Source organism: Cryptomeria japonica, chromosome 5 (assembly GCF_030272615.1).
Source record: "Cryptomeria japonica chromosome 5, Sugi_1.0, whole genome shotgun sequence".
In the NCBI taxonomy this organism is placed as follows: Eukaryota; Viridiplantae; Streptophyta; class Pinopsida; order Cupressales; family Cupressaceae; genus Cryptomeria; species Cryptomeria japonica.
The window spans coordinates 858,513,526-858,539,638 of NC_081409.1; the positions used below are offsets into that span (position 1 = coordinate 858,513,526).

Sequence of the window (26,113 nt, forward strand, 5' to 3'; positions counted from 1 at the left end):
TGATGCTAATTGGGTAGGAGATGTAGATGATAGAAAGAGCACCATCGGTGGGGCATTCTTTCTTGGTAGTAGATTGATTTCATGGTTGACCAAGAAACAAAGTTGTACATCATTATCAATAGCACAATCAAAATATGTTGCAGCAACAACTAATTGTACTCAGGTATTATGGATTAAGAAAATGTTGAAGGACATAAAGGTAAAATGCAAAGAACCTATAATCATCTATTGTGATAATTCAACAATAATTGATATATCTAAGAATCTGGTATTTCACTCTAAAACTAAACATGTTTCTATCAAATACAATTTTTTCAAAGAGAATGTTGAAGCAAAAGAAGTGAAATTGGTTTATGTAAATACTAAAGAGCAGATTGCAGACATTTTTACCAAGCCTTTGCCTAAGGAAACCTTTGAATATCTCAAAGAGCAGCTTGGGATTATACCCTCACCGGTAGAGACTTAGATAGTTGATACTTGGCATTAGACTAACAGAAATTAACAGAGAAACTTTTTTTTCTGGCTTTGATGGAGGAGAGCTACTTCTCAGGGGGAGTAGTTGGATAACTTGGTAGTTTGAACTGGTTGTATCTGGTATTTATATTACTATTGCATTTGATTTCAAAGGGGGAGAGATATCTATGGAAAAACACATTATATTTTGGGGAGAGAGCATCCATTGGGGGAGTGATTATACAAATGTAGAGATGATTTGTATTTTAATTTCTGGTATTGATCTATTATGGAGATTGTTGGTTTTTGGTTTATTGGCATTTCTTCTTTGGCACTTAGATGGTTTTTCCATCCTGTGTTGCCATCAATGCCAAAGGGGGAGATTGTTGGTATTATGGATATGTTGCTTGGTTTTGTCATTGATGTCAACACTTATCAACACTTATCCTTCTGGAGATGTTTGATTATGTTCACCGGCAAGTTCAGTGACCTATGCATAGTCACTGATATTTGGTTCACCAGCAGGTTATATTGTTTACCGGCACTAAGGATGACTTGTTATCATCTAGAGATTACCTGGTTATGTCGAAGACATGGTTTGGACACTTGGCTTTGGAGATTTGATTATTGTTCTAATCAAGTTGGCATATTTGTTGTTATCGACAAATTGGTCTAGGTTATGGACCGACATGCATTATCTATTACAGATCAGCATGACACATTATGGAGATGGTTTAATCAATTAATATTATTGTTGAGCCAACATGATGTGTCGCATCTTGACTTGTTGTAATTAATTTTTATTGTAATATTCTTAGTGAGCCAACCTACACATTTGGTCTTAGGTTTTGGTATATATGTAAGATCTCATTTATGAGATTATGAGAGGAGAGGAGATAAGGTTGTGATATTTGGTATATGTGAATATAAATAGAGCTACTCATGCATACATCATTTGAATATTCAAGGAAGGTTTGAAGAAGACAATTAGAGCTTAACCGGTATTGAATCCAGCATTGGAGATGCTACTTTGAGTAGTACATTATCATTGGATTTAATCATCCATTTTGTAGTCAGTGTGACTCCCATTCTATGATTGAGCAGTGAGCTCTAGGTAGCTGGCCTTCCTGCATGTGCAGACTCCATTTGTAAACACATACTATCTGAAGTAGTATCATCTGATTGTGGGTAAGGTTTCCCACCATGGTTTTTCCCCTCACAGGGTTTCCACATACAAATCTCTGTGTTATGTGTTTTGGATATTGTTTCTCTTCCTATTTCATGCATTAAGATTTACCAGTACTATTATTAACTGTTAATCTATTTACCGGCATTTAGTTTGGTTTGCCGATATTATTTTTCAAGTTTGGTTAAAGTTGTATTAGAGATAAAATTATTAGACAACTGATTCACCCCCCCTCTTAGTTGCCTCTGGGTCCTAACATAAACATTGACCGGTAGAGTTACTTAACAAGTTTACTAAACATTATGCATGCAATCCAAAGTGATATTAAAGCATCCACAATAAGTAAAACATCCACCATAACACAAGTGTTTATACGTGGAAAACCTAAATGGGAAAAACCATGGTAAGATGAGACTCACAAGTTAACTATTTGCAGTAAAAGGTAACTGATCGATTAAGGTCTACAAAAGTGCTCTGCTAGGAGCGAATCCTATTAAAGATCCCAAAGCTCTGTTAGGAGCTATACCCTATTAAAGGTAGTACCCTATTTAGAGTAACCTCAGTAGAATATTGCAGAATCCAAAGTAATGGATCACCTTGTTAGAAGATTTGTACAACGAAGCTTGTTAGAGCTTACCCGATTAGGGGATTTGACTGTTGTATTGATTAGAAAACAACAGGTGGTGTGATCTAGAAGTAGCACAACTTTCTTGAATAGATCCTCTTCTGCTCACTTAAAATTACATCACCAACATATTCTACAACAACTTAACACTTCTATCTCGTATCATACTATACATAAAAAATGGTTCATCATAATGTCATTATATAGACATTAGGTTTCATGTTGGCTTAGAAATCACATCACAATTTTCTAGGTGTAGTGTATCTGGATAATCTAACAAAAGTCATCACAAATTGCTGCCAAATCTGTTGGTTAGGAATAACTCGTCACGACCAGTGATAACTCATCACACATTCAATGAATACCATTGGAACACTGATACCAGTTATGAGTTAACCACTATCAACATGTAAACTGATTGTCCTCCATTTTCTTCTTTGAGGGTCTCCGCTGAATCTCCACGCTACTGTCTGGCCATTCCTGCATATACCAGTTTGACACATATACCGGTTTGACGCTCTCTAAACCATCATAAACTAAACATCCAATACCAGTTGCAATACAAGTAACTTTAGAAGTATTACCGGTTTGTCTAAGATTACAATGACAATATGAACATATCTATGTGTACATGTTCCATCAATGACAATACATGAAGTCATTCATTACAATCATCATCAAGCCAATAGACATGTGGCTCAATAAGAAACAAGGGTAGGTAGGGATAAGTAGGAGTAGGTGCGAAAAACAATATAATATTCCACATGTGAGGTGGTTCACCCACCAAATATGGAATGTAACAACAAGACCACAAAAGATGGAAATTCTCCTACACACAATATCCTAATGTGGCACAAACACCCAAGTGTCTCATACCCAAAATACTATGGAATTTATTATCCTAAGTAAACTTAAGTAAGGTGTAATAATATCCAACATGAATAATTAATTACACCAACTAGGATAGCTCACACCGATCAATAGTTACAGAGGTCATTGGCTTATGTTATCCCAATGAGTAAGAAGAAAATAGCAGGTCAATAGGTAATCTCATTGTATTGAAGAAAGGGAGAGAGTTATGCTGATGGCACCAAAATAAAATTACATCTGGGAGACCTGTGCATATGAGTCGTTGCCAAATCAAATTTCAAAACTAAAGCAGAGGACTCTTATTAAATTCTTGCATCGGGTTCACATGAAGCCAATTTATGGGATGCTAATCATTGCAAGTTTTGCATTGAATACATTTGTTATATAATTCAAGTTGCCTTACATAAATCTCACACAATGAAGGAAATTGGCAGAATAGAGACTCTTAATTTGTAAAGGGTAGAGTGAGAAATTGCAGTTGCAGAAATGGAGGTGTCTAGTTCTATGGGGAAAAAGAAATCAGCCAAGAGTTTAGAGTTAGGAGCAAAGAATTTCAAAATAGGAGAAGATACCCCAGTTAGAAAATTGAACCAGGATGTGATTGATCAAATACAAACACTTGGCCCTAAGTCTAGAATATAGAAACAACATCTACCTAGTCGGGATCAATTGGAAGATAGATACAAGGATGTCAAGGATTTTTGGACTAGGGTAAGGGGCTATGAATTATTTTTATTCCATTACTTGAGGAGAAATAGGGAGGTGCCACTCTGCAACCCCTGGGTTACAAATTTGGGTAAGCTAATTGTCCCTAATGTTTTTGTAAATTTGAAATTTTTAGATATTCTAGTGAGAAATTATAATTCTGCAAGCAGATACATTCAGACTCCAAATGGAGAAGCCTTCATAATGTTTTCAGTAAACACTATCAATGAAGTGTTCAACCTAGATTTTGGTTTTGATAAACCTCTGTCTTTTGGGGAATTGGAAGAGGAATATCAAATAATGGACACTACACACCTTGCGTGGAAACTAGTTGTCCATAAAGAAGAAGCAGGAGAGCTTAAAAAATAGGATGGGCCACCATTTAACATTGATTTATTTAGATATTACCTTCAATACATCTATATGTCTTGTGGGCAGTTAGGAAGCATTGAGGTTCTAGACATCATGAATATTGGGCCATTAGTTTTAGCTTCGGACATTCAAATGTATGAACCCAGGCCATTTGATTATGCATCATATTTGGTTGAGAGATTGCAGGAGGGTTTTTTGAACCTCTGGGATAATAATAATAGCCCTTAATTTTTGTTTTACTCATTATTGATGCATTTAATCTTATTCTATGGATGTTTTAGGGGTATGTGGCCCAAGGAATTGAGGCTTAACATCAGAAATAGACAAGGGGAGGAGAAACTTGTTCAATTATGGACTTCTATTTGGGATTATCGTTACACAAGATCAAATTATATAAAAATTGAGGAATGTATAGTAAAGACAATTTATCGGATGTATGGATTTCCTTGTGATGGATCAATCTCAGATGATATTAAAAGATTTTTAAGACTTAAAGATTTTGATGACAGAAAGATAGTGAATCATAACTAGGGAGATTTGTATGTCCATAAGGACTTCACATGTTTCAGGATATATGGGTTTGAAGGAACTCCCTATATGTTGCCAAAATATGTTCCCAACTGAATAGCACACTTGGAGATTGTCAGACAATTGAGTGTCTCAAATGCTAAAAGCTTTGGGGATTTGCGTAAGTAGACTTTTTTGCCAGGTACTCTTAGCTTTGGATATTTCACAATTGTTTCAATAAAAGCCTATGATGTAATTGACAAGAAATTAATGGAAGAATTTAATTTATTCAAACATTTTTCAAGAAAGAATTATGATCTGGAAGGATATATCCACTCTGCAAGAAAAGGCAAAATCCAGGTGATTATTTGCATGTAAGTTTGGAAGCGGAAGATATATTTAGGAACATTGAAGATGCAGAGGCTCAAGAAGTGATTGATAACCTAAAAAAACAATTGGAGGAGAAAATACAGAGGTTAATGGAGATGGAGTCAGAAGAAGAAATGTCAGAAAATGAACCAGAAGACACCAAAGCCATTTCTAGGTCATAGGAAAAATATGTGGAAGAAGAGTTCAATGAAGATGATCAAATTGTAACTAAAATATAAATTTATAAAGATGCAAGATTGGATGGACATGTTGCTTTTGTGGCAGATGATGTATTTGTTAAATCCAAAGAATTTAAGTCTTTCCTTTATAATTTCAAAGGCAAAAGGTTGACGGAGTCTATCTCAAATGTGACTCCTGAAAATGAGGCAAAATTATTAAACAAACTAAAAGAGGATATAGAAGAAAAATTGGTGAAAATGACTCCACAGAGAGGGAGACAATTGCTGACAGAGGTCGGAGTAATTCTTTTTCCAGGATGGGACCTAAGTGCCTCTTTTATTTTTGATAGTTTATTGGACTCTGATAATAAGGAATTCAAATTGGATATTTAAGGAGTTAATGAAATTTTTAATGGGTAAAGGTTTGATCTAGATGAGGAAGAAGTAATTCTATGGGAACTATATCCACCAAACAAGAGACCAACAATCATTGATGTGGATAGGGCTTTTGGACACATGATGAAATTAAAGGTGGGAGAAATTGATCCTATTGTCTCAATAGATATAGGAGTAGATATTTCCAAATTCAACAGGGCACATACAGTTAGAATGGTAAGGGAAAGGAATCAATACAAAGCTATGTATGAGGAGGCCATCAGAAGAAGTGGATAGTCTGAACGCATGTTGCTTTATCCCAAAAATTCAAAATGGAAGAAGAAATGTGAGGAATTGTAGTAGAAAAATCAAAGAATTCTCAAACATATGCAAAGTGTAAGAATTGATACTACTTCTTTCTTATTGAATAAAGATTTGACAAGCTACGGGGTCACTAGGAAGAATTTTGGGTTGTGTTTCAAAAAAATGTGGACAATGCAGTATCACATAACAGGATAAAAAATAGACTGGGGGTCAAGCTACATGAGAATAATTTGGAGGGACTAGATGCCAAAGAGATTGAAAAAATTGAAAGGCTACTTGCAAAGCATGATAAATTCGATGCAAAATTACAAAAATAATATAATGAGTGTAAAAATGTAATCTAACATGGTATTCCTATGTTAGTTGACCAGAAAGGTGAAATTAAGGATAAGGATAAATGGATTTTTGAATGCGAGAGTCTCCTCAGTGTTGCCCTTGATTCTGCCAAGATAAATGGAATAGAGTTAAAGGAAACCACTTTATAGATGGAGCGGTTTGTCACATTGGAGATCGTTGTCAGGGACGTGATTTATGATGCGGATACCTATAAGTTGGAAAATTATTTGGAACATATTAAGAACTATGGCAAAATGCTTGGCATTAGCTCTTGCTTTGAATGTTTCAAATTGTTGTCTTTTAAAGTCTTATGTAATATGTTTGTTATGTTGGTAGTTGTGTTAGGGTCAGTTAATTGGTTTTTTTAAGTTAAGATATTAGTTAGTGTAATTTTGAATGAAGGGGTATGCCCTTTCATTTTGAAACTGAATCCTCATCTGTATATACAGAGGACCTTTTGATGAAATGAGAGATAGATCCGAAGATGTAATTATATACAATACTCTTGGGGTTTATTTTTTGGAAATGCCAAACTGGTGAAATGACATTGTGCTATATGTAATAAATTGGTTATCTTATGTGTAATTCAATACAAAGATCAAGTGTTTTTCATCTCTGATTGTATTTATCTTTATGATTGTTTGATTAGTTACCTATGGTAAATCTATTCATTTAGATTGTTTCAATGTGCTATCCTATGTTATTATAGTTTGGGTTAAGTTTCAACTTGAAGGATTGGATGTCAAGCTTCATTCTGTCTTATTGGTCTTTCAAAGAAACTTTAAATTCAGTAAGACTAACTGCAACATTATGTCAGGGGTGAAGGCACTAGTCTACTATTATTTGAAGATGATTTAATTAGGTGATTTCAGAGTAATCTCAATTAAGAAATTAAACATAATAAAGTAACCTTTTATTTAAAGAATTTACTTACAAGCAAGCAATTCAAAGTTTTCAAAAATTATTTAATGGAAGTGACAATCTTAGGAATCATTTGCCCTCTAATGCACATAAACATTGGAAAAATTCAATTCCAATCAGGCATACTTGACTAGAATGGGATTAATACCCATCAAAAGTCTCTTCTCAATCTTCAAAACACCCTTACAAGACAACAACTTAATAGACACCAACCATACATTGAGGAAGACAAACAAGACAAAGGGTACCCTTACCTTTTAATGAAGCCAATCACTCTGGTCAGTCTCTTTCGATCATTGTTACCGACTTATCCTCCAATTTATAAAAAGATCCAACGGTTCAAATGAAATTTATGATAATTCTTCCAAATCTACTACAAGATACAAGAAAGACAATATTAAGATAAACTATACAAGATATACATTATGTAGAAAACTAGTCAAAATTCTTGATAACATCAAATGAAATATAGTGTTTGATTATATTCTACTTTATTTTAAAGTTCTATACAATACCCATATTTCTATTAACCCATAACAAAATATGCAACTAACAAATAAAATGAGATAAATTATTCATATTTCAAGCCTCCAATTCAAAACGTTTCTGCATGCTAGAACCAATATCCATTAGGACTCATTTCACCTTGTGTTTTATGATGATGAATTAAATACGTATGGAAAAATTTATGGGTTGGATCACTCGGTAGCATATGATTTTTATTTAAAGCTAGTTGATAAGAGGATGATAGATGGCATATTGGTGCTTGGAATTGGGTAGGATGAATGTTAGTAGGCACATGGGCATCTTTTAAAACTTTAGTAAGGATCTCTTGATGGATAGATGATAATTTTAAAATATTAAAACTAGATCAATCAAATTTCTAGGAGAAGAACATCTACAGTAGGGATTGTGAGGCGCGTTGTGGCTCTTGGTCGGTATCTTTTGAATCCATTGGCCATGGTTGCAAAATTATGTGGTCTTGGCAAAGATATATTATCATTGAAGCTTCATTCACTAGAACATTTCCTTAGTCAAGATGACAAGTATGAAGTGTTCGAACAGGTAATGATTATAGTAACAAACCAAGTTGGTGTTGACACAAACCTAGAAACATCACATGAATAGATGTTTGCTCCTTTGCAATTTGTAGTTGGCCTTGGACCTAGAAAAGTTGCTTCCATACAAAGGGTTATTTTGAGGGCTGGAAGGCTTTACAGTCACAGAGAATTTTTCACCATAGAATAGAGGTTAAGGAGGTTGATGGCTATTAGTTAGTTGGTTTACAGTTGCAGAGAATTGTAGATGTCTTTATAACTTTCAGCCATAGAATAGAGAGGTTAAGGAGGTTGAGGATCCATATTTTTTCAAAGCGGATACCATTAAACAAAGTGAACAAGAGAATGCAAGGAAAGGAAAGGAACTTGCAAAAAAATCTTGATAAAAAGAACGAAAGGACCAACCTCTTGTATAGTTGTTGCCAAACATCTATCTGCAACAATTATGCTTGCTTCCTCCCAATTTTTCGCACCCTGAGCTCATGTATAATGATGATGCGTAATTACTTTTTTTTTTAAATACCACATCTTCGTCCGAATTTTGATGCGAAATATGAAATCTGCACTATTGGCAAAAGTCAACCCATTGGTAACACACAAGTAGAAGCATGTGATCGGAATAGAATACACCGATGAAGTCCATCGACAAAATGCATACTAGCAACAATGGATAAATCTTGTATTGTTGATAGCCAATGATGCTATCGATAAGACTTATCCCAATGGACACCAACAAAAGTAAAATGCATCGGCAAAGGTTACGACGATAAAGGGTCACAGCTTATGCTGAGAAGACATAACATATCAGGAGGAGCTACACCAAGGGAAAAGACATCAAGGAAATTATGCCCATCGCCTGAACACATTTTAAGCTATCCCAATGCCCGATGAGATTAGCGGAATAACTCACACCGATCACCAAGAAGAGAGGTCATCATCTTATATTATCTCGTTGAGTAAGAAGAAATCAAGCGGCTATGAAAATCATTGGACCAACATATGCCGATCATGGGTAAAATCCCATGAAATTTTAACATGTTATAATTTCAACAAACATGAGGTAATTTTTGATAAAAAAATAAATTAATCTGACAAAGCAAAAGAAATCCCATAGCTCGTCGGAAAACCTCTCCAAATCCATGAAATTTTAACACGTCAAAATTCCAATGAACATGGGGTAATTTTTTAAAAAATAAATAAATAAATCTAACAAAGTAAAAGAAATCCCATAGCTCGTTGGAAATCCTCATCAAAAAACTGCTCCAAATGTACTAGTGTGGTTCCAAAAAAGTTACTTTCATCTACATCTAATATTTTAAGAATAGGGAGGTTTTCTTGTTCTCATTAATAAAAACAAGGATAGGCCCATACATTAACATATCCACTAAAAAGTGCCACCTAGGGCACATGAGAAGTGCACACCTAGAAAAATGAATCCAAAGAGAAGAAACAACAAAAGACCATAAAACACAAAAAGGACCCAAGATAGAACTAGCAGCAAAAACTACCCACAACTAAACTAGAAACCCCAATCACCATAGACAAAAAGAGATGTCCTAGTTGTCGATGACATTACTTTCTTTTGAATCCTTACAAAAAATAAGGACTTTGTAATAGAAAATAAATTATGTTGTTGGAATCATTAGCAAGGATTAGGCTATTCGAATTAGGAGTATCCTTGACCATAGACATTGGGGGATCCATAGAAACAAAAGGTGAAAGAGCATCTTTTTAGTTTGGCTTTCCTACTATCGATCTCCTCTAGTATAGCCTTTAGGGAAATTGAATTTTTGAGGAGAATCTCCTAGATTCAATTGTACATTTCCTCAATTTTGTCTTTCACGACCTCCTAATTTTCCTTTAAATCTAAAACCATCTTATCCTAATTCTTCTACAGCACCCCTTCTAAGAGATTGTTTATCTTCTCTTCCAATTTCTCTCAATTTTCTAGTTTGTCATTCATATTAATTGCCACTTCCCAAACACGTTCATCTTGAAGGTCCATGACCCATTTGTCCACTCTATCCCATGCTTCTATCATAGCCTCGAGTCTATTTATTTTCCTATAGGCCATATAAAACTATGAAAGAAGCCATTATATAATCAAATCATGTCATTCCATGTTCTCTTCCAACTTTAAAATAGTGGTCTCCAAATTAAAAGGGCTCTTTTCATGGTTAGGAACCTCCAGGTTAGGGTGGATATGGCTCTTTTCATGGGTAGCCTTCTCAAAAGCCTCTACAGACCATTCAAATTAAAAACCATAGGAAGAATCTAAGCCCTTCACCTCCTCCTTATCACTTGATTCCAACACCTCCACTTTCTTAGGAGTTGGAATAGAGGGCTTCTAATTCACTACTCTTAAGGGATTAAAACACTTGTAATTTAGATTTTGTTTAGAAGAGGAACAAATAGAGGTATTTTCAGCCATGAGCGCCCTCGAAATCTCAATCACCAAATTTGGGTCTGACATAGGTTAGTAAGAATTAGTAGGGAACTACCAGGAGAGGTTAAGGCAAGGTGAAATTTATAAAGCCTAAGAATCAAACCTTGATAAAGGGGAAAATATTTTTTAGCCTTAGCCCCAGCCACAGATTGAGATAAAGAAGAGAACACCTAATAAGAAAAGATCATCTAGATACCATACCTTAGGTGGTTTAGCAGAGGGAAAATCTAGGTGTGAAATATTTTGAAGAACCCATCCAAAGTGAATTATTTCCTTAGCAGAAAGGTTGTGTCTTTCCATTTTCTTGGAGATCCTCCCAATTGTATCCACTTTGTAATATCGACACTCCTTCACCTACCTTGAAGAAATGTTTGAATTCCTCCTCATAAGATCCATTTGGCTTCTTATGGAAGGTAATACCATCCTATAGAAGCCCAATAATGCAACAATCTAGTCTAGGTTGACTTTGAAGTCAACCTTCCCAATCCTCACTTACCCTTTTTCCCAAGTCTAAGAAAAGTTCTTTGAAAGCTCTGGATCGAAACCTTTCATACCCTCAACATAGTTTTCCACATTACCTTTAACTATCTTCTACCAAAGCTTCAGCTTGATTATTGACTCTTCAGAGGAATTTGGTTTAATTTGAATTAAATCCCCTTATTTCAAGTGTAGGGAGCTTTGGAGAAAAAACCAAGTAGGAAGTGCAAAAACTATCTTTTTGAAACTAACATCACTTTCAAGGAAGAAGGATAGTGACATTTCTTTTTGAGATGGATGTCTGCCACCTTAGCAAAAAATTACTAGCCAAAAAGATGGCTAAAAAGGTAATAAAAGCCATTTTATAATCCATCAATAAATGTTTTGACCTCAAAGATCACCACACAAACCAAATCTAGTAAATCATAGAAATTATTCTGCAAAAGCTTAATAATAGCAACAATCAAGTTCGGGGTGACTTTGAAGGCAACCTTCCCACTTCCCCCATTTGCCAAGCTTGAGAAAAGTTCTTTGAAAGCTCCAAGTTGAAACCTTGCATACCCTCAATATAGCTATCTGAATTACCTTTAACTATCTTCTGCCAAAGATTCCACTTGCTTCTAAACTCTTCACAATTATCTAGTAGTATTTGAATTAAATCACCCCATTTCAAGTACAAAGATCTTTGGAGAAAAAATCAGGTATGAAGTGTAAAAACTAGTTATTTGAAAATAACAACACTTTCGAGGAAGAAGGATAGAAACACTTCTTTTTGAGAATGACATATGCCACCTTAATAGAAAATGACTAGCCACAAAGATGGCTGAAAAGGTAATAAAGGTGATGTTTATATTATGCTCCATCAATAACCTTTTTGACGTCAAAGATCACCACATGAACCAAATCTAGTAAATTATAGATATTCTCCTAGATTTTCAAATCCTTAGAAAAGTAACCTATAAATGCTAGCTTGTCCACAACTTTGTTGCTCTCCCTTCTTGTGTGACATAGGCTGACATGACTAATTCCTCAAATGAGGGATTATCACTTGGCCACTATGTCTTCACACTTCTACTATGACGTCACTTCATTCTTTGGGAAGAGAATCATATTCTTCGAGTCATCTTCTATAATTATATGATTGTACTTCCTTTAATAATAATTAGATAATAGTAGATGGTTGCCACTTCTACAAAAATAGACATCCACAAGCCCAAATTGATGACCATGTAGGCTTGCACAAAATTACCCATATAGTCTCAGATCATGCCACCCCCATGCACCTAACCTGGGTACCCTTTGGATGAGCTGTAGAAGTGTAACTTCAATCAACTACAATTGGAGGGGGGCGGATTTTGATTGAATTTTTTAAACCTATAGTTGGGACCATAAATCTAGCCAAATAGTTAGATAAACTACATATTTTAGACACCGACCAATCAAGGCGAGAGGGGCGACACGTGTGCTTACTTTTCTCAAACCAATTCATTTTTTTCTTAACATTAGATATTATAGAAGCAACACTCACCTCCCAACCACTCATTTTATCCATGAAAATTTTATTATTTCATTCTTTCCATAAAGTCCAACCAGAATAGAAAAATGTTTGCCACCAAAACTCATTAATAAGGGGATTATTTGAGGAGGTAGATGAGCTAGACACACAATCTTTAATATCTCTATCTTAAACCCCACTACCAAGTAAAAGTTTTGGTATCCATCATTTGAGTTTCCAAGAAAAATCACAATGAAATAAGATGTGACTAATGCTCTCCTCTTCCTTTGTGCACAATACACATCTGTTAACAAATTGAAAACCATGTTTTCTTATATTTTCAATAGTGAGGAACTTACCATGAAAAACTGTCCACTAGGAGAAACACACTTAATGAATCATACACATTCTCTAGAAAATCAACCAATTAAAATGGGGGGGAGTTGAAGGAGAAGCCAACTCAAAACCAAAACTAACTAGATACTTACCATTTTTGGAAGGGGCTTAGATTAGTCTATCCCAAGCATCTAGCCTAAATAACTTTACATTATTAATTATCTTAAACAATACCATAATCGGCATTCTTAAAAGAGGATCAAAGTTAGATGGAAGTAGATTGCATTTTGGCAAGGAAGAACTAGGGATCTAGTAAAACTCATAAAAATACCCTATCTAGTTGTTAGAATGCATTTGATGGCAGAACAGATGGGATGGAACTCTAGATAGACAAAGGAAACCCATGGATCTTTCCAGAATCACACCCTTCAAACATTACCAATTTTTGAGTAAATTCATTTCAAAAGGATTTCTTTGGATTTTATTAAATTATTCCAAACATGGGATCCCCTTGGAAGATCCATAGAGGATATGAGGGAATAACTGTACCTTCTATTAAGATACTTGAAATTAATAACATGCATCCAATCCATTTTTTCTGAAAGAAGCCTCCAACAAATTTTAGCCATAAGAGAACAATTCAAAGATTAGGAATCACAAATATTGAGGTCTCCAAATCTTTTATTATATCACAATTTACCTCAATCAAGAAGGGACATTCTATTCTTCTGCTCTACACCCAACTAAAGGAGTCTCCATTGATCTGATCTAATTTCTTTGCCCAAGATATCAGGATATGAAAGAGGGAGAGCATATAGACCATCAATCTTTGGAGGGAGGATTTTAGCAGCTGAAATTTACCCACATTACTAAGAAGTGCACCCTTCTAACCAACCAATTTTCTCTGAATCCTTTCTAGCAGACCAGTCCAGACCAAATCTAACACCTTCCTTGTAGTCAAAGAAAGACCTAAAGAAGAAGAGGGGATGGAAGCGATCTGACAATTCCACATTCTAACAATGCAGTCTTGGATACCACTAGGAATATTCATGAAAAAAAAGGCACGCTTATCCAAATTATTTTATTGCCTAGATGCACTAGCATAATCTAAAAATAAGGAAAATCATCCTTCATCCTCCACCATCAAATATTCTCCAAGTAAAAGAGTGTCATCCATAAATTACTTGTGGGAAATAATGAAGAGACCAAAAGAGGGTTTGATACCTTCAAAAGTACCCTAGAGCACAAGCTTATCAATATTACAACCAAGAACATCAGCCAACAAGATGAATAGGTAAGGGGATAAATGATCACCTTGTCTTAGACCTCCAAAGGAGCAAAAAAAGATATTTGCATAACCATTCACCATCATCAAATAATAGGAGGATTTTACACAACATTCATTAAGCTTCAAGAACTTCCTTCTAAATCCAAACTTTCTTAAAACTAGGGAGAGAAAGGGTTATGAAACCATATCATAGGCTTTTGAGATATCCAATTTTAGAAACATGCCCATCATTTTACTATTCTCCATAGAATGGAGAGTTTCATAGACAAATAGAGCCACATCAAAGATTTGACACCTAGGATCAAAGCCTTTTTTATTACCATGAATAAGTTTAACAAGAAAAGGCTTGATGCAATTGAGAAGAATTTTTGAGAAAAAATTATAAAGCATATTACATAAACTAATAGGCCTAAAATTAGACATATGATTGGCCCCTAATGTTTTAGGAATTAAAACAATGAAAGTTTTATTAATCTCTTTAAGTAATCTAGCTAAAGACAAAAATTCCCTTACTACCAAAATGATATCTAGACCCACAATGTCTCAGTATTCCTGGAAGAGAAAGAAGGGGGGAAAACCATTAGGACTCAAAGATTTAAAAGGCCCAAAGGAAAAGACAGCCTCCTTCACCTCATTGTCTTAAACCCTCCTTTCTAATAAGGCCAGATCTAAGTGATCAATAATCTTAGGGATAGCCTAAATAAGTCTTTTTGATAGTTCCACTAAGATCTGGTTCGAGGGAGCGTAGAGGTTGAGAAATGAACAAAAATATGATACAACATCCTCATTGATGTCATCACTATTAAAGAGTAGGGTGCCATTTGCACCATGTAATTCCTTAATTGTTTTATCTTTTTTTATGTCTACTAGCAGATAGATGAAAGAATTTAGTATTCCTATCTCCCTCCTTGATCCATTGAATTCTTGATCTTTGCTTCCAATAGAGTTCCAATTTGACCACTAAATTATGAAGATCAACAATAAGAGTCTTCTCTCTATATCTCCTGGCCAAGGGGGCACCCAAGGACTTGATCTTTTTTCAGATTAGATTAATTTAAGACTTCAAATCTTTCTTTTACTCAAAGATATTGTCAAAGGAATCTTTACTCTACGAGAACATACTATTCTTAAGGAGATTCAGCTTATGGGACATTTTGAACATAGGATTACCATGAACATCGTCATCCCACCATTCAGAAACAAGGGCCTTAATGTTAGGAAAATGCACCCACATAATATCAAAGAGCAAGGGGAACCTAGCCTTAGGACTAGTGGAGTCCCAGTACAAAAGGATAGTACAATGGTCTCACCCAAATCGGATAAGAGAGGATAGATGACAATTCTTAAAAATATTCCAAGAAGAAGAATTCACACACCCATCCAAATGCACATGAATAAGGTTATCTCTAGAGCATATTTTAGACTAAGTGTAATTTCTATCTTCAAGATCTACATCACAAAGAGACCCCTCACCAAGAAATCATGAAGGTCTTGCATGTTGTCAAAAAATTCAGGAGTATCCCCCAATTTCCTAGAAGTGTATAATAGGGAGTTGAAGTCTCCCATAACGATCCAAAATGAATCTCTTAAAGATTTTGTATGAGAGATGATAGTATTCCAATATATCTCTCCTTGCACTAACATTATTAAAGGTGCAAATATTAGTAAGAGTCCACTTTTCACTAGACATCTTATTCTCAAAGTCTATAGACTAAAAACCTTTACCCTAAAATCTTAGAGACCCCTCTAGAAGATGGGGTTTCCATAAAACTACAAGGCAACCAAAATAATCCTCTACTTTCAAAGCATAGGCATTAGAAATAGGACACATACAATTACTTGAAAAAGCCATCTGGGATCATCTTGATTTCTTGAAGATTAAGGATATCAAGCTTCAATTATTTTACCAGGTTTTACACCAAAATTTGTTTGTGGGGTCCATTAAGTCCCTACACATTCTAGGAGAGGATTTTCATTTAGAAGAAAGGGGGGAGGAACACTGCTCCACAGTACTTTGACAACCATTAGAAACATCTTGATCATATTTTGACTATCTAATTTCCTTGGTAGACTTCCCACCAACCTTAGAATCTCTCCCTAAATCAGTTAATTTATGATCAAACAAAGGAAGACTATGAGCACCTGTAGCCTAAAAGAAATCAAAAGGTCTCTTAGTAGAGGTGTGAGGAGGTTCCAACTAAGAGATTGTCAGCACAAAAGCTGGCATGAAAGGGACCACACCCTAGATGGGGATAATATTATTAAGGGATAGGAGATTTAGAGACATCCCATAACCATCAAACACCAAGAGGGATCCTAGAGGGACAAAGGGGACAATGTCGAACCTCTTAGATGAAGAAGGGGCCACAAGGGCCATTGGAGGAGAATTCTACTTCAATCCTCATCTGTGGATTTAGGAATAGGAATCCTTACCTTTAGAGAGAATTTAGGAAGGGATAGGTCATCCTTGTCAATGGGGGGGCAATACCACATCCATATTACCAACACTTGTTGAATCCTTAGACAAATCCTGAGCCAACTTCTTCTACTAAGGGGAGTCCACAGTGGATGACTAACCAATTTCAAAGAATCCATCGCCATTGAGTCCAAGGGTCTCTTGTCCTTTGACTTTTAAGAGGATTTGGCCTTCCCCATAGGGAACTTATTAGAGAGATGACCACCTAATGAACAAAGATAAGAAAAGAGCATTGAATTTTGATATTCCATTTTCTAAGTACAAGCACCAAGATGAGACATAAGTTTGATGTAAATCAATTGAGTTGTACGAAGGGCTATACCCAAACAAAAGTATGCATAGACTAGTTTAGATATTTTCTTGGTAATATCATCAAGAAAGATAAATTGGCCAAATGAGTTAGCCAAACTAGTAATAATCTCCAAATCACCTGGAGATGGACCCAAGTCGAAATAGTACCATCTAGATGACATTTTTGCTTGAACCCAAGACACCACTTACATAGAAGAAGCTACTATTTCCTAAAGAACCAAGGGATAGAAGAGAGCATAAGGGCAGTCTCCTCCTTGAGAAAAAATGAGAAACAAAAAACACATTTTGGTAAAGCCAAAACTACCACACTTCCTTTGATAGCTCATCTTGCTAAGACCCATTTTGAACTGAGGTAATCTTGGGGCACCTTCCCATGAACTTTCTTACCAAGGCATTCTCCATATTAGCCAAGGTGTAGTTAAGAGAAGAGTCCTCAATATTAACACAAGTTCCATTCTTGGATCTCTCAATCAACACACCATCTATGGGTGAAGACCATCCACAACCAAAAATATCCTTCCAACACCCCTAGGAAGGAGAGGCAAAAATCATGATAGGAGGCTTCAAGTTACTAAGAGTTGCTTCCTTTGAAGAGGAGAAAGTGGAGTAAGGGGGAGATCCACTCACCTTCAAAGAATCATCGATCCCCTCAATCTCAGGAAAAAGGAAAAAAAAGTTTGCAAAATAATAATCAGAACATTACATTTACGCCAAGTTGTGAATCTCCACATGTTGCACTTGTGTCGGGTCTGCACATTGTCCTTACTAGGAAACATAGAACCTTTCTAGACCGTTCCTCCCCACCACTTGGTAGACAAATTATCAATGGGATTATTATTGCTACTAAAGTTATTCACTCTATGAACACTTCTAAGGAGAAGGTTATTTTCAATAAGTTGGATATGGTCAAAGCTTATGACTATGTAAAATGGGCCTTCTTTGCATACAGTCATTTTAGATTTTGGTTTGGGCAATGAGTGGATTAATTGGGTAATGAGTGGTATCACTTCCTCTTCATTGGTTGTTCTTATCAATTGTAAGCTTTCTAACTTTTTTGGAGCCTATAAAGGACCGTGGCAAGATGATCCTCATTTCCTTAACTATTTATTCTTATGGAAAAAGGTTTGGGAAGATTTATTAGGTCTTGAGTAAGGTAAGTATTGATCCAAGGATGGAATTGGGACAATTATTTACCTCCACAGTCCCATCTTCAATTTGGGGATGACATGACACTAATGGTATGGAAAGAATTAATGAGCTAGTTAACTTGAACAAGGCTCTGGATATTTACTTGGCCACTTTGAGGAAAAGGACTATTGAAGATAAATATTTCATTTTATTCTTCAATACCCCTTAACTTTTTTCAAAAAAATATTTGTAGGATTCCCTAATTCTAGATTGGATCTCTTCCTTTTGTTTATTTTGGAATTCCTTTCATAGTGAGTTGTTTGAGCAGATAGTTTTGGTCAAATATTTTGGATAAGTTCCATAAGAGGGTCAGTGATTGGACCTGCAAATGACTCTCGACTACTAGAAGTGTGACTCTCCATAAGTTTATGATTCAAGCTCTCCTAATTACAAATATTTTATGCAGACTAAATTGCCAAATTTCATTAAGGAACTTGATTCTCTTCCTCATCAATTTTTATGGGTGGGAAATTGAAATTTTACAAAGTGGAGTTTGGTTAAGTAAGATTTTTTTGGTAGGACAAAGAAAGAACATGGCCTTCGTTTGAGACAAGCTGGCATCAGTAGACAATTTTTTCTTGCTAAGATATTCTAGATGTGGTGCATAAATCAAGCTTAGACTTGGGCAAAAATCATCAATGTTAAGTATTTAGGGTGAGTAGGTGGTAATGATGTCCCTGGGTTCAATCTTGAGGGTAACATGTCTATCATCTTGAAGACTCTTAAGAAAGGAAATGAGTTAATTAAGAAAGGTCATTTTTGGATTTGTAATAAGGGTTATGAAGCTCTATTTTGTTATGATTATTGGGATGGTTACCCACCTATCATCTCTACATATCTATGTTTACACTATTTTTGTAATATCTTTCTTGAAGTTGGTTGGAGTAGAGTTGAGGATTCTCAATCTACCTTGATCTTAGATCAAGTGCAGGTGGCTAGATGAAAGGAACCTCATGAATGGTGAAGTACATGGAAGATCATGATGGAATTACAAGGATCCTAGATGCGAGAGTGTGTAATTATCTAAAGAGAAAGGATGTTATTGCCTAGGGCCCAAATCCAAAATGCAAGTTCTTAGTGGCTTTAGGCTATATGGTGTTGGACAAACATAAATATGGGAAGGTTGATATTTATTGGTGGAACCAAGTGTGGAATATGTTTGCTTGGCCCGAGTGTAATTTTTTCTTATGGTTGGTTATACATAATAGGTTTATCACATGGGAGAAACTTAGGAAAAGAGATCTTCAAGGGCCTTCAATATGTGTTTTGTGCAGTAATACTGGGGAGTCTTCTTTATATATTTTATTTTCGTCTACTTTTGTCAAGGAGATTTGGCACTTTTGGTGGGGGGTGGAAGCATGCCTATGTTCATACCAATTCTTTGAAAGATATTTCGAATAGTCTAGGGTGACCCCAAGCTAAGACTTCCTTCCTTCATATAGCTTGGGACATTGGACCCTCTTTTACTTTATGGTAGCTTTGGTTAAAACGAAACCATGATACTTTTTTAGGATAAGAAGATTGTTGTTCTTCAAGTGTGGCAGAGAATTGCTAGTATGCTATAGGAGACTTTATTGGAAAAATGTGATCTCTCCACAATTCCACAATTATGTAAAAGACCTTAAATTGAAATTTGAATCTAACTATACTAGCTATTTCCAAAAAATAAGAAACTAGTAATCTATTATATACTAGTTCAAGTTGGTTTTTTGTTTTTTTTAAAGAGGCCATGCATGGAGAGGCATTTAATATCTTTGTGATTCAATATTAAATGTTTTGTATATGAATTGATGAAGTTCCTAATTGCCCACATTTAGATAATAGATAGAAAAGGGAACCTTTAAATATCCCTCTCAACATTGGATGGCTGGTAGAAATCTGTATTTATTCAAATTTAATCAGTACAACAAAGATATAGTTTTCAGTGTCCATGTATTCATCCCATTCTTTATCGAATACTTCCCACAAGCTCTTGTCTAAAGTGTTAGCTCATTCAATAAAAAAACATAATTTTTTAATATGGGTAGAAAAATGTGTTAGTCTTCGAGAGAGGGAAATTACTACATCATTTGACTCCTCTAACCAAAGAAAACATTGTGGAGTAGAGACAAAAAGATGAGAAAACTCTTTAGCGTAAATCAACTGAATCAAATTCAATATTTTAATTTTGTATTTACACCTCAGTTTAAGAGAAGAACTTAAAAGGAAACTAAGACTGGAGGTTTAACCTTACAAATACCAATGAAAGCAAGTAGAACTCCTCGTTAGAAATTTTAAAGTAGCACTCAATTTTTATTCTAAAGTTTTAGATATAATACCTTAACGTTAGTGAATACTATTTTTTGAACTTACGTCAAATCTTCTCCTTATTACAGTATGCAAGAGAATGAATGCCATCGATGTTTGGATGATCACGTGTAACCTAACTTAAACATTTAATTTAGAGTAGTTGATTAATGTTAGTACAAACTTTATAGCCAATTATTCGATGGCAACAATTAGAAACAAGGATGATTGGGAATGCAGGATAGGGTTCCCGCAGTCTTGGTAAATGTTGGAACAAGTGTTCCTAAGAAAACTTTGAATTTCTGTTGAGATTTGTAGTTAGGAAGTGCTTTTCCTCTTCCAGATGGGAGAAAGTATGCTCAATTTTGAAAAGAATCTCTCACAGACTTCCACAACCAACGATTTCCGTTTGGATTCCCATGCCATGTCACCTTCTTCTTGCACTCCTCGTTTGGAGCCACAAACCGATTTCCTTCGCTTCTGATAACGGGACCTGCGCTGCCTCCAATTGCATATATCCCCATGGTTCGTAGTTGTTATTTGCTACATGCACATACCCATGTTTGCACCTGCTTCATGACAATTACCAACGACCTGATTATGTAAAACAAGGACAATCCTCAAGAGGCAGCAAAGGGAGTTGAGATTGCATTGTATTTACCTTGGCATACGTTCGATGAGGACAGGCCCAAAGTGATTAAACACCACTGTCACCTTCATGAATTTATCAGCTGTATAATCATCACTGTGGCCCAAAAGCATCACCTGATAGGTTGGTTGTGTACTTACGATTCGTCATTCATATATATGCAAAACTAGTATGTGTTGTACCGAGAAATTTAGTCTATAAGCAGTTCGCTTACTTACCTTGTCATGGTGAGAGAAACGGTTGTGTATCCATCTCAAGGCTTATCTAGTGTATCCATCCCAAGGCTCATGGATTGTGAGAGGAGAACGTTACCAGCTACACTTGGCTTGCAGTCGTGCATGTTTAATCCCTAGATGATAATGTTGCTGACATTGAAGAGGCGTATGCAAGGCCCATTGGTTATGTGAACATTTGAGCCCCTTGCGTCGATAGTCGTGTGGCTGACCACAAACAAGGGCATCTCAAGCTTTATCTTCATATCACTGGCGAAAACTATCCATAGAGGACCATCGCGAGTAACTCCATATCTGAGAGTCCCTGGCAGGGGATTCACAGCATTGTCATCCGCGCTGGTGACTGTATACAACTCTCCCCCTTTGCCTCCCTTGGCTGCACTTCCAAAGCCCCCACCACAATCTGCGAGATTCATTCTATTATGTGCCCAATTAGCATCTCTTCTCCAGCACTTATCAATAGGGTTGTAGGACGTTGAAGAAGACAACGAAAGGGAGAGAGAAACAAAAAGGAAGTGCATCCACCCTGAAGCAGCCATTGAAAATATGTACTTGGCAACAATAGATTGATTAGATTAGTAAATATCTATTCTGGTTGACAATTCTTATGTTTTGAATTGTATTTATAGAGCTCCCCATACACCACATAATACTCGGCTATTTCATTCCATATAATATTGTACCTAACATCCAGCCACCTCTCTGAGTCTCTCTTTCATTCCATAATATTGTAGCTAACATCTAGCCGCCTCTCTCTCTCTGTCTCTCTTTCATTCCATATAATATTGTAACGGTTTGATATGTATACCGTTCAACCATTGCTTCAAAACAAATATACGCGTGTAGCTCATAAGCAGCTGAATAAGCCTTAGTCCTCTTATGCTTGTTATTGTACATGTTGCTTCCAAACAGAGGATTGGCTGGTCGTCGTATGCTTCCTTATTTTATCAGTGTTTATTGTCCACGTACACAATGAATCTTATTCAATACTAATTAAAAAAATAAACATTGGAATTCAACGTAGACCACTGTGGAGGACAATCAAGAAGAGTCATTTGGACCCCAACTTAACAAAATATGAAGCATGAATTTCTAATTATAAAATACAAAGGCCAGCAGGCTTTCTGAGATTTACAAAACTCTGATAATTGTTCTCAGCTGTTCTGGTTTGCATTACCATACGCTTAGATATAATCTTGGAGATAATATATAGCCGCCTATGTGACTCTATCTGAGTGTGTTGTATTGGTTAACGGTGAAGCATTGCTTCAGAATCAAACAACCAGCTGGATATGGTTCGCTCCGTTCAACTAGTTATCAGTTTTTTTTTATAATAAAATATAACATATACAAATATTAAATACATATGTGTAATATCCCGTAGTTTATTAAAATATTGAACATTGGGTAAGTGACGTTCAGTGCCTCTCGATATTCTTAAATTAACATGTTTCATTAATCCGTCTTTCAGTTTGCGTATATAAGAAATCAGTGAAGCTTTCTCAAAATTTGATTATTAGTCCCCATCTACATAGGCAGAGACTTATGTTTTAACTTCATTAAATGCAATTATTGTTAAATTTCCTGCAGAATATAGATCTAGCTAAAAAAAAAAAGACAAACTTGCAGAGAGAAATGAAGAAGAAAAACAAAACGGTTGAAAATGAAATTCTATTAATTCATTGTGTAAATTACAACAACAAAATGCATTATTTATACAAAGAATGAACCAACACATGAACATAGATAATGCAGAAATCATTGGAATGGAATGGAAGAGATGTAGAGTAAACTCCTTGGTTGGATTGGAATGGAAAAAGCTCCTTCGTTAGCTTAGCCAAATAGAACACGCAACAAAAGTTTCATTGTTGTGACTAACATGCATCTTCAGTCACACACCATAAATCACAGCAGAAAATAGAGAGGTTGGAAGTTGCACTAACAACCTTAGTTGGAGTTAACATTACTCTAACACCCGGGCCCTTAATTACAATTAAAGAGAAAAGGAAAAGAAAAAAATGAGGAAAGAGGAAAGAGGGAAAACCCAATGGACACAAAACCCCACTTCAAAATTACAACTATATGAAGTGCAAAAAACATCCTTTGAGATACAAGAGAAGTATGGACAACTGTCAAATGATAACTACCATAGTGTTGAATGACGAACTTCCTCAAAAGTCAAGATGATGATCAAGATCAAGAATCTGCATGAGTGCCCCTGACGACACTACTTGAACAATAAATAAATGGCAAACAAAGAGAAAACATCATAAATTTGAAGATGCAGGTGGCACATGAATATGCATGAGTGACCCCATCGACACTACTCAATCATGCAAGAAGAAGCTACTAGTCAAAAATGCAGGTGCCAATAGTGAACTGATCAAACTTGAAACAAAATGAAAGAAAGCATTAGCACTAAGTAGAAAAACTCCTTCATAATATGACAAAGGAGAGCCATGATAGGTCCACTGAAATGATATCTCACAAAGGAGAAGATTAAGACAAGACCCATGCAAAAAGATAATGAACAAAGGAAGCAAGGAGCATGCTCTAGAAACAAAGGTTTACGTCACCTTCTATTCTTCAGAAATCTGCCTGCAATAATATGTCCTTCCTCCTAGCTCTCGGGCTTTGGTACCACTTGTTACAAGTGTGGTTGTCATTGCACCAAAAGATCAATCTATTAATGCCCGATACAACCACTAGACTTATAGAATCTACAGGAGTTGGTTAAGCCATCTCACAAACCCAAGTGCTATGTTGCACAACACAACAAGATGAAGGGCGCACACCTTGCAACAATCCCCCCCAGCACAAGCGAGGGGTTTGAACCTGTGACCAAGCTCTAATACCATGCTAATTTTTTTGCATAGCAGAATATAGATCCAACTTAAAAACGAAGACAAACTTGCTGAGAGAAATGAAGAACAAAAACAAAATAGCTGAAAATGAAATTCTATTAATTCATTGTATAAATTACAACTACAAAATGCATTATTTATACAAAGAATAAACCAACGCATGAACATAGATCATGTAGAAATCATTGGAATGGAATCGAAAAGACATAGAGTAAACTCCTCAGTTGGATCGGAATGGAAAAAGCTCCTTCATTAACTTAGCCAAATAAAGCATGCAACAAAAGTTTCACTGTTGTGACTAGCATGCACCTTCAGTCATTGTAAATCACGATAGAAAACAAAGAGTTTGGAAAATGCGCTAACAGCCTTAGTTGGAGTTAACATTACCAACAATTGGTCTTTGTTGAAAATTGTAACAGCATGGGAGAAACAAGGTTTGACGATCGTCTATAGTGCATAGATTTTTCAAATGAGAAAATGGAATGGAAAAAGATCATTCATTAACTTAGCCAAATAAAGCATGCAAAAAAAGCTTCACTGTTGTGACTAACATGCACCTTAAGTCACCATAAAGGCAAAAAACAGAGAGTTTGGAAAATGCGCTAACAGCCTTAGATGGAGTTAACATTACTCCAAAAATTAGTCTTTGTTGGAAATTGTAACAACATGGGAGAAACAAGGTGTTTGAACCCTAAAAGTTTCAAATTTTAGAATTCCATATTTAGTCAGAAGGCAGATTTTTTCCATGCGATTGTGTGTATCGCCTATCATTAGCCCTCAAGAACCTATTATACAATCAAAACTTGAGGTAAGCATGTATTGCACAAATTCAAATCTCGAGTTGTGCGCTCTCAAGCCCTAATTCTTTTGTCTAAAAGTATGATGCCTTTTAAATTTGCTTATATTCAAGTATTTCAATTTTAATATTCACCATGTCTTTTGAATAAATCCAAATGCAATTTACTATGTGCAATATTGATTTTTTCTGAAAATCATGTTATCTAGACAATGAGTGGTTTTCTCCTACAAGGACATTACACTGATTGAATTCCATCACAGTATTTTTATTTTTTTACAATCAGTCTTAATTATATTAATTGGAGAGTGTTTAAGTTTAAAAATATTATCTTTTTATCCTCCATTTAATATTATAGCATTTAAATTATTTGTGTTATGAAACTATATGATGTTTTAAAAACTAACACAAACTTTGAGCTTGTGTGATGTGCAAGAAATAAAAGATTTTGTGTTTGATCAAATGAAATGATCAAACACTATGTAGTCAGTTGAAGGAAATAAAGAGTTTATTTTCAAAAGCAATATATAAATACTCTAATTTACACATATATTTAAATCATTTAAATAAATGATTTAAGGGCACATTATGAAGAGCATACTTTGAATCTTTTAAATAAAAGATTTAAAGTATTTTAAGGGAGGTAAAAGGTTTTTTATCTCATAAGGTAAAGTAATTATGATTTTTTCTCCAAAGGCATTATGATAGGGACTTCTTGATCTTGAAATTTTATTTATTTTAGGTGATTTCCATTTTATAGATCATTCTTGAAAATCTCCTAAATATTAGGAGAATTTTGTGAGGGTTTTATTGCGTAAGTCATCGGGGATTGGCATAATTAAAAAACGTGCTACCCCGATAGAGTAAGCTACCCCGATGAAAGATTAGGAGGTAAGTATATTGTTTCGATAATTAGTTTTTAATTTGATAATTAAAGGTAAAAATGATTTTATTTCTTCAAAATATTATCAAACATCATTTTTACTT

General features: G+C 35.3%; 1 pseudogene; it reads right to left on the bottom strand.

Annotated features, from left to right (window-relative positions):
- Positions 1 to 20,943: 20,943 nt before the first annotated feature.
- Positions 20,944 to 26,113, bottom strand: part of LOC131876236 (pectate lyase 1-like) — a 35,580-nt pseudogene continuing 30,410 nt past the window's right edge.